Source organism: Pinus tabuliformis, chromosome 3_1 (assembly GCF_031772625.1).
Source record: "Pinus tabuliformis cultivar Carrire ecotype Pingquan chromosome 3_1, CPIR1, whole genome shotgun sequence".
In the NCBI taxonomy this organism is placed as follows: domain Eukaryota; kingdom Viridiplantae; phylum Streptophyta; class Pinopsida; order Pinales; family Pinaceae; genus Pinus; species Pinus tabuliformis.
This window is the reverse complement of record NC_142301.1, coordinates 296315796-296322732: the sequence shown is the minus strand read 5'-3', so window position 1 is coordinate 296322732 and position 6937 is coordinate 296315796. Positions and strand designations below refer to the sequence as shown.

General features: G+C 36.0%; 1 pseudogene; it reads left to right on the top strand.

Annotated features, from left to right (window-relative positions):
• The first annotated feature begins 3920 nt into the window (after window positions 1–3920).
• Window positions 3921–4716, top strand: LOC149186952 (protein RETICULATA-RELATED 3, chloroplastic pseudogene; annotated as a pseudogene).
• Window positions 4717–6937: the final 2221 nt, after the last annotated feature.

The window sequence follows — 6937 nt, the reverse complement described above, 5'->3', positions numbered from 1 at the left end:
GGGTAAGAAAGAACTGGTATGCAGGTTAAATGTGTTTGTATGGGTTAAAACTGTCACCAAGGATGTGGTATCAAAAATTTGATAAATATAAACAGGGATTTGGCTTCAAAAGAACCAAAGCAGATAACTATGTGTATTTTAAATTAATTGGGGATCATGTTACTTATTTGGTCTTGTATGTGGATGATATGTTGTTGATTGGAAATAACAAAGAAATTATCTATGATTTGAAGATCCAATTGTCCTCCAAATTCGACATGAAGGATCTTGGTGCTACAAACTTTATTTTTGGCATCGAAATTAAACGAGATCGGGAAAAGAGGAAGTTATGGTTAAACTAGAGGAAGTATGTCGATTCAATATTACATAGGTTTAATATGCATGATTGTAAACCGGTGAAGGTTGTTATTCTTGTATGTGTAAAGTTATCTACTGAATATTGTCCCAAGACACAAGATTAGGAAGAGGACATGTCCTGTTTTCAATATGAAAGTGTAATTAGTAGCCTAATGTATGCAATGGTCTATACTAGACAAACCATTGCAGATGCAATGGGAGTATTGAGCAGGTTTATGTCAAAACCATGGACGAAACATTGGATAACAATGAAGCAGGGTTTTGGGTATTTATGTGGCACTAGGGATTATGGTGTATGCTTCCAAGGAAGACATGGATTGGATAGATTTTGGACATTCATGACTTTGTTGATGTAGATTGGACTCAAGATCTAGAAAAGAGAAGATACACAAGTATGTGTTTAATCAATTTGGAGGAGCAATCAATTGGAAGAGCAAGAGAAATTCTATAGTGGAACTTTCAACTATGGAGGTAGAACACCTAGCAACCACTCATGCAAGCAAGGAAGTAGTTTGGTTGTAGATATTGTGTTCAAGTATGGGGTTAGTACAATGAGTTATAAGGATAGACTATGATATCCAAAATGAAATTTTCTTGGCAAAGAACCATGCTTATCATTCGAAGACAAAGCATATTGATGTTTAGTATGACTTTGTGAGGGATATGGTTGATCACAAAATGGTGTTGCTGGTAAAGATGGACACTTTGAAGAGTGATGCAGGAATTGACGAAGTTTGTGAGCAATGAGAACTTCTCTTGGTCTAGAGAAACAAATGGGTGTTGCAGGGATGGATCAATGACTATGCTCTCTTGTGACCCCCTGTATGGAAAATAAAACAACAAGTGGGAGAATGTTGGGTGTGTGTTATACTATTTTCACAGTGGGGTGACAGTTCCCCCCATTTGTTGTGCCACGTGCAGCAGGGTGGTCACAGTGGCGTTACAACCTCCCTTGTTTGGGGGTTTCAGGAGACCAGAATCCCCCCTGCACGGTGTCCAAGGCAGTGCCTCATGAATTTTTTTTGACCCTATATTAGGTGGGCAGACATACCCATGGTTTCATGCATAGGTTTCACACATGGTTTTGGGCATGATGGTTTTCTGCCCATGGTATTTGGTAGATACGGTCAAATGAACTATGGTTATGTTGTAATCGAGGGTTAATGTATTGGGGTTTATGAATGTTTTGGCATGTATATATATGTATTATAACATTGAAAGGAAAATAATGAAAAATCAATCTCGTAGTCACGGTTTTGGGATCCAGGGGAAAATATTTGTGTATATCTATTTTATGTTTTATGTTCTGACCATCGTTTATTTTATGTTTTCTAGAATTTGTATGCAGGTAATTTATGTACAGGGTTAAAATCTACACGTCTATCTCCTTTCTCTCATTTCTCCAAGTGTCATCTATCTCATTTCTCCAGGTGTGTCCTATCTCCATTTTGTCCTGTCCTATAAATATATCCCTTATCCTTTTTGCAAACCAGTAACTCTGAGGGTCTTTCACCTATTTCTACTATGCCTAATGTGTAACTCTGAGGATTATTCACACAACAATTCAACTAGCATATCTAATGTAACTTTGAGGATAATTCTTCTATTTTTTCTATGCCTAATGCGTAGCTCCCAAGATCATTCGTGTGTTTCTGCTATGCCTAATGCATGAAAGAGTTTTCATTAAAAGTTGGCATAAATCCTACAATTGGTGTAGATGCACAAATACATAAAGAAGAGTTCTTTCTTCCCCATGTGAGCCTGTGATAGAGCATTTCTTCCAGTCCATAAGAATAGAAAAAGAGTATAGAAGCAAAAGCGTAGAAAACAAAGATAGAAGAAGCACTAGATACAAATTATACCTCTCTCATTCTTAAAAAATTTTCCGACTATATTTGAAACTATATTGGATGGATGCCCATACTTGGATGAGGGGCCATAAATCCTATAGTTATTCAAGAAGTTGGATGAAGAAACAAAAAATAAATCAAGAGAGAACAAAGAACACTAGTCATAACACTAGAAAATTATTTATGTTTAATGAGAGTATATTGGAGAGTTATATTCATGGAACACACATCTAGTGGTTTATCCACACCTATAATCACTAGAATGTAGCAATCCATCTGGAGGTCTATATCTGTAACATTGTACAGAGCATCTGGAACATCTCCCTTTTCATCTCTGAGATCACTAAAGGCATAACTTGGGTCTAATGAACCTCTAAATATGGAGGATATGGAATTGAATAAACAGAATCAACACCTCCTTACTTTTCTCGGGTTGGATATTATCTTGAAATGGTCAGGATGTTAAATGAAATTATGGTGGGTAATCTACTAGTTCAACTTCTACAACGTTTGTACCTTGAACTCACATCTAGGGGAGTGAAGGAGGTGTTTTTGATACCCATTTCTATCTCACAGTAGGGTAGTACCTTCTTTCAATCCAACTCACCACAGAAATACCTATGCTACTCTAGAGAAAAACAACCTCAGTGATTGCAAAAAACACGACATCCATGATCAATGAAACCATGTGAATCATCATGCAATACACATGGCTATTTCCGCTGCTCGATGGTGCATTTTTACCTCGTCAAGATTTGTGAAGTAGGTTTGATAGTTCGTTAGAGAGGCCATGTGGGTCTCATGCAAGGGAGGCCCTTGCATGAGGCCCACATTTCTATTATTAGTTTTCATTTTTTCTAGTGATATTTGGGAGTTATATTTTTTTTTTTTATAAAGATTGATAGCTTTCTTAGTTTCTCCTAGAATTTGTTTGTTACTCAATATTTGTTGATTTTGGCGGAAAGTGCAGGTTTATTTCATTTTTTTTAAAGATCAATTTCTTTCATGTTTTTCTTTGAATATTTCTAATTGTGATGCCATGATTGTGATTCCTGCAAAAGGTGAATATTCCTCTTTTTTTTTTTTTTTTTTAGTTTTTCTATGGAGCTAGTGGTTTGTTTCATATTTGCATTTTTCTTCTTTATTGAAATTTTATTAGTTTGCGATCAAAGCTTTATAGGTCTTCAAAATTGATCAGTTGTGGAAACCTCTATGATCAACCATTTGTAATGTTACTTCGAATCCATCGTTTTAGTGTTGTCGTTCTTATTCATGGTTGTGGATGTCTTGGACATGTCGTCACAGTTGATGATGTGCTTCCTTGCCCCATCGATCTCCTTTGTAGAAACCCCAAGCGTAACTCATAAAAAACTTGATTGGGGTTTATTGAATGGGAAGTTTATGAAAAATAGTAATAATAATGTTATTTCAACTACTTTTCCAGTTAACAGTTGTGCAAGGAGAAGGGATCAAAAGTTTGGTTCCATTAGGTTTCAAAACCAAGGGAATGCATGTAGTCTAAAGGATCTCAAAACTTGGGCATCAACAATACGTCCAAATATAGAGTACAGTGGAGATGGAGGCAAGGGCTGTGGTGTTTACGACAAAAATAGTGGTGGTGGAGGAGTAGGTGGGGGCAGTGGTGGAGGAGGAAGAGGTGGGGAGTCATCAGGGTGAGAGGGGCAGTTAGAGAACAATAACAACAAGAAAAATATGAGAGGTGGGCTGTTGGGTGCATTTTTGTGGGGTTGGAAATCAAAATTAGAAGTAGACCTAGAGTTTTCATTAAGGTCCTACTGGAAAAGCTCGTAGGTGTAAGTATGTGTTTCCTTTGTGACATGGCGTCCAGGCCTAACTGTAGTTTGAATGAGCTGGCCTTTGTGCTTTCCATTCTTGTTGTTGGATCCGCCATGATTTCCACTTTTCTTGTTTGCTCCATTGTCAATTTTGTATTGATGTACTTGTTGGCTCCCTCATTAAAAACAATGCTAATGTAGACTCTCCGTGTTCTTTCTTGATGCTTACAAGTGACATGCTAGATACAAGATCGTTTATGGTCTTAGATACACTGGGTACATTTATTTACAAGGGTACCCTATTTGTAGTTGTTGGGTTTGTTGCACGCCTTGTAGGGATGCATTTTCTAATACACTGATCAATGTCTAAAATAAGATGGATTGTAACTTTGAAACCCCAAACAAGCCACCCTCGACATTATTGAATGTATCCACATGGAATATTCAAATGGGCTTAAGCATCAATATCAAGTATTGAACTCTAAATGACATTGTGTTTTTTCATGGAAAAATGATTTAGTCCATTGAGGTTTAAGACTTCTATGGTTGTGCTTCGATGTCTGAATAATGTCCTCGGTGAAATAAGCTTTGTGGTCTCAGCTAACCTAACTGGTTCCCAAAAATTTGATGTGCCACCGCCCTCATCGCAAGAAGAAAGTGCCAAGTTGTTACTAGTTCAAGGAAAGGATCTACAATTTGAACAACCTTCTTGAACTAGCCTATTATATTAGGTCCTCAAAAATATTTTTAATTATTTGGTTTTAGATGTATACCTATTAAAACAAGATAAATAGATGGCCTAATATTATGAGTCAATTTATGATGGTAAATAACAACTTCATGCATAGAATTTATGTTGTTAAATTTTTCTAGTTAGAGGAAGGTTCAAAAGGTGGGGAATCTAGGAACGGAAAAGAAATCATATGCAATATGAAACAAGATATTAGATGAATGTTTAGCTTGTTGTGGGACAATTTTTTCATGTGAGTTATTAATTCCAATTTTTTTCATTATAGTTTATGCCATGGTCGAGAGGAACCAAATCCACGGGAGAGATTTTGGATTACCCAATGCCACAAGATTATTTTAAGCCATTTTTTCTGATTTTTTAGGTGGAAATAAATGAATTTTCATTCCATGTTAAAACAAGATACACACATTATGGAATAGTCGACATTTCTTCCAATGAAGTAGAATAACTTGATACATTGTGTGATCATTATGACTATTGATAAGATGTATTTTTAGAGAAGATAATGTTAAAAATAGCAACAAGAAATGATAAAAATAGAATCCAGTATATTCCAATTTTAATTTATCCTTGAATTAAAATTGAGAATTAAAATTCGAATTTAGTCTCACCACCCGCTTGAAAAATAATTAATTAATTCATCTTGAGTTAATTAGTTGGACAAATTGAAGCTAGAAGTCTTTGTGAAGTCATGCAACAGTTATCCCTTAAATTAAGGAGATTATCCCTTAATTAAGGAGATAAGGATGAGTTATATTTGAGTTGTAATTAGTTAGCTCAATTTACTGAGTTAAGTCCAGTTAAATTAGTTCCAAACTATTTGAGGAACTAATTGTGAGTTCAATCAGTTAATTCATGCATGCATCCAACTGGTGTACTCGAGATAACTGAAGATTCTCTCATCAGAAACTCATGCATGTCTATTAAGAGAAATTCCCAGTTGAGATTAAAGACAAGGACATGTTAGTATCAGTTGCATGAGTTTTCCTATAAAGGAAACTGATCCATTCATAAGGAATAAGGTTCCTTGAGGATTGCCTAGTTTTACAGGGCATGAGATCAATGTGAGTAATCAGTGTTACACTTGGTAACAATAGGATCACCCAGGAGAAATAGCGCAAGGAAATAGGAGGCTTGGAGGGCAGAGGAGAAGGTTTGTGAGAAGCCTTGTTTGCCTGTGAGCATCCAGGAAGATTGTACTGAGAGCTGGCTAGCTGTGAGAGCTAAAGCTTTGTGTGACTCTAAGATATTTCCACCTTGTATGATAATACAGATAGTGGGGTTTTTTAGCTGAGGCTTTCCCCTGAGTATTCTTCTGTGTTTCATGTGCATTGATTCTTCTTCTGGTTATATGTGTTCAGCTTGATCTTGCTCAAATCTTTCAAGCTTCTGCAAAATTGATTTTAGAAGTAGATTAAAGTATTTTTCTTTAGTTATATTGCATTATGAGGTTAATCTACAGTCATAATGTCTACATGGTATCAGAGCTAGATTTGTAGAGAATTTGCAAGAATTTCTACATGGTCTCGTGGTGATCTGTCTAAAGAATTTCCTGCAAATTATCTACAAATCTACCTCTGAGATCTATGTAGAAAATATGATTGTATATTAACTCGATAATGCAATATACCAAAGAAAAATACTATAATCTACTTCTACTATCAAACTTGTGAAAGCTTAAATATCAAGCTCAATCAGAGTTGAACACATATAACCATAAGAAGAATAACCAATACACATGAAACATAGAAAATACTAATGGGAAAGCCTAAACTAAAAGCGCCACTATCTGTATTATCATATAAGGTGGAAATACAACAGAATTATACAAAGCCTTAGCTCTCACATCTAGCTAGCTCTCAGTACAATCCTCCTTGATGTTCATAAGAAATCAAAGCTTCTCACAAGCCTTCTCCTCTGCCCTCCAAGCCTCCTATTTCCTTGCGCTATTTTTCCTGGGTGATCCTACTGTTACCAAGTGTAACACTGATCACTCACACTGATCTCACACCCTATAAAATTGTGCATTCCTCAAGGAATATTGCCTTGATTGCATGAATGAGTTTCCTTTATAGGAGAAAACATGCAATTGATAGTACATTGTCCTTGACATTTAGTTCAACTAGTTCTTTCTCAGATTAGACATGCACGAGTTACTGATGAGGGAATCTTCAGTTATTTGT